This window comes from Vombatus ursinus, unplaced genomic scaffold, assembly GCF_900497805.2.
Source record: "Vombatus ursinus unplaced genomic scaffold, bare-nosed wombat genome assembly UNPS02010461.1, whole genome shotgun sequence".
Taxonomy (NCBI): domain Eukaryota; kingdom Metazoa; phylum Chordata; class Mammalia; order Diprotodontia; family Vombatidae; genus Vombatus; species Vombatus ursinus.
This window is the reverse complement of record NW_020950239.1, coordinates 3700137-3703652: the sequence shown is the minus strand read 5'-3', so window position 1 is coordinate 3703652 and position 3516 is coordinate 3700137.

Here is a 3516-nt window from a genome sequence, read left to right as displayed (position 1 = left end):
AGTGGGTGACAGATTTGAGTATATACTGCCCTCTTCCCCAACCTCAGCTAAGAACATTGCCTCGTTCTGCAGAAGATACTGAGGCCATTTGCCATGAGCTCCCCTTTTTCTCTTCATCTCGTATTTTCCAGGTGCCTTTGACCGCTCGTCCTTCACCTGTCTGTCTCACATGAGGTACACCTTACAGCTGATCCCATTCTATCCTGGCTCCCCCATACATCACCTCCTCTGCCATCCCTGCTCTGTCACTTATTTTCAGTCCCCCTGTCTATTGGCTTATCGCCTCCTGCCTACAAACATGCTCACGTCTCTCCCAAACTGAACAAACCATGATCCATCCCCACTGTCGTCCTGTCTCTTAGCGAAACGGTCTTCAAAAGGCCGTCTGTAGCAGGTGCCTCCACTTTCCCTCCTCTCACTCGTTTCCAACTTTATCATTCCACTGAAATTGTTCTCTCCAAAATTACTAACAATCTCTTGATTGCCAGATCCAGTGGTCTTTTCTCAGTCCTCATTCTCCTTCACTTCATTCTCTCTGAAGTCTTTGACACTATTGACGATAGATACCCTCCTCTCCTGGTTCTCCCACCTCTCTGACCGCTCCTTCCCTCCCTCCTTTGCTGGATCCTCCTCCAGAACATGCCCTATAACCATAGGTGTCCCTCGGGGTTCTGTCCTGGGCGCTCTGTAGTACTTCCTCTGTAGTATTTGATGGTTCCATCAGCTCGCATACATTTAATTACCATCTGCTGTTGATTCTCACATCCACCTTTTCCTGCCCCAATCTCTCTGCCCACCTCCATTCTCACATTTCCAAATGCCTTTCAAACATCTCCAAATGGCTGTCCAGTGGACATCTTAAACCCGATATGCTCAAAACGGAACTCCTTATCTTTTCTCCTACAGCCACTTTCCCTATTATCATTAAGGCAACACCATCCTTCTAGTCCCTGGGAGTCATCCTGGATTCCTTATCTCTTACCCCTCTCCTCCCCATATCCAAACTTGCCAAGGCCTGCCTATTTCACCTCAGCAGCATCTCTCAAACATGTCCCCTTCTTTCCTCTGACACTGCCATCCCACTGGTGCAGACCCATCATCACCTCATACCTGGACTATTACAATAGCTGCTGCTGGGTCTGCCTCCTCAGCTTTCCACTCCAATCCAGCCTCCGTTCAACCATCAAAGTTTCCTAAAGTCTGGGTCCCATTATGTCACCCTCTTACTCAGTAAACTCCAGTGACTTCCTGTGGCCGCCAGGAGCAGCTACAATATGATCTGTTGGTCTTCAAAGCCCTTCCTAACCCGTCCCCTCCTACTTTTCTTATCTTCCTCTACCTTACTCCTCCACACGTACTGTGATCCAGTGATACTGGCCTCCTGGCTGTTCCCTAACAAGACCTTCCATCTCCTGCCTCTGAGCTTTTTCTCTGGCTGTCCCCCATGCCTAGTACACTATCCCTCATTCCCATCTGGCTTCCTTCGAGTCCCAGCTTAAATCCTACCTACAGGAAACTTTCTTCAACTTCCTCAATTTCAGTGCCTTTCCTGTTCATTATTTCCCATTCATCCCGCACATAGCTTGCTTGTACAAGTGGGTTTGCTTATAGTCTCCTCAATTGTGAGCTTCCTGAGGGCAGGGACTGTCTTTTGCCTCTTTTTTGTATCCCCTGTGCTTAGCACTGTGCCTGGCACGTAGTAGGCACCTAATGAATGTTTATTGACCGAGTCAGGAGATAAAGAACGTCCAGCAGAGGGAACAGCATTGCAGGCCAGTGTCCCTGGATTGAAGAGTACAGTGGCGTCTGATGTGTAAGATGACTGGGAAAGTAGGAAGGGCTAGATTGTGAAGGGCTTTAAAAGCCAAACAGGATTTTGTATTTGATCCTGAGGTAATGGGGAGCCATTGACGTTTATTGAGTAGGGGTTTGACATGGTCCAGTGCGCTTTGGGAAGATCACTTTGGTCGCTGAATGGGGGAGTTTGGAGTGAAGGAGGGAGGGAAGACTATTGCCCTAGTACAGATGTGACAGGAGAGGACCTGCACCAGGGTGTGGCAGTGTCAGAGGAGAAGGGCCTGTAGGAGAGGTGGTGTAAGAATTGATGGGATTTGGTGATGGATTGGGAGGAGTCCAGGATGGCGCCCGGGGTTACCAGTGAGCTTGGGTGACTGAGAGCTTGGTGATCCTCACCACTGTAATAGGGAAATCCGGGAGAAGGGAGAGTTTGGGGGGAAAATAAATTCTGTTTGGGGCATAGTGAGTTTGAGATGTCCCATACCAGACATCTGTTAGGCAGAACATGTGAGACTGAAGGTCAACAGAGGTTAGGGCTGGATAATCGTCTGAGCACCCTCTGCATTGAGATGATAATTGAACCCTCTCCAAGTGAGGTAGTACAGAGGGAGAAGAACAGAGGGCCATGGACAGAGCCGTGGGTGGAATGATTGCAATGGCCCCTGATTAGTCTAACCACTTCCAGTGGCCCTTCTCAGCCATTAGTATTCCTAAAACATGGGTCTGGTCCTGTTACTTAAGCCTGGCGTTGGAAGCCCTTTGGAATCTGGCTGTCTTTCAAAGAGAGTGAGGTTATTCTCAGGACCGCTACCGCTCACTCCCACCTACTTGTCCCCATTCATTTCCCATTATCCATCCCAAGTGATCTGCGATCCAGATCTGCCTCCTTTCCAACCTGTCATCTCCCCTGTTTAGCCTCAATGGCCCCACCTCATCTCCGCTTAGAATCCTCAGCTTCGTTCGAGCCAGGCTAGCATAGCCACTCCATGCCTAGGCTGTCCTGACCCACAAGTCTGGCTTGGCTTATTTCCATGGGGCAGGAAGATGGACCCGTGATTTCACTGATCTAGACAGGGTTTCTTAAACTTTGTCCGCTCAAGACCCTTTCAGAGCTTCTTAAACTATTACTCCTGACCCACATCAAATGGGTAGATTCTAGGTACTCCGAGAGCCCTAGATCAATGAAATCACAGTCAAATCTGGCCTAAGACACTTAACTAAGCTGTGGGACCCTTGCGAGTCACTTCACCCTGTTTGTCTCAGTTTCCTCATCTGTAAAATAAGCTGGAGAGATACTCCAGTATCTCTGCCAACCACACCTGAAATGGGGTCATGAAGAGTCAGACGTGACTGAAAAACAACTACACCGTGACAACTCCTAGAAAGCCAATTCCTTTTGCCAATCTAAGTCAGGGTTTGCTCTGCTGCTTTCAGTTTGAAGAGTATTTCCAGGGGCCACTGAGAAGGCCAAGCAAGCATTTGAGAGCGTCACATAGCCAGAATGTCAGGGGTGAGACTTGACTGGCCAGCTCTTTGTGACCGTCTTCTGTTCTCTGTGCTAGCGATGCCAAACGTAAATAAAGGAAACATTGTTAAATGAGATAATGTCTGTAAAGCACTTAGCACAATGCCTGGCACCCAGTAGGTGCTGTATAAGTGCTTATTTCCTTCCTCCCCAGATAGAAAAGGGGGGGCAGTGATCTGTTCATGAGGGTCCCA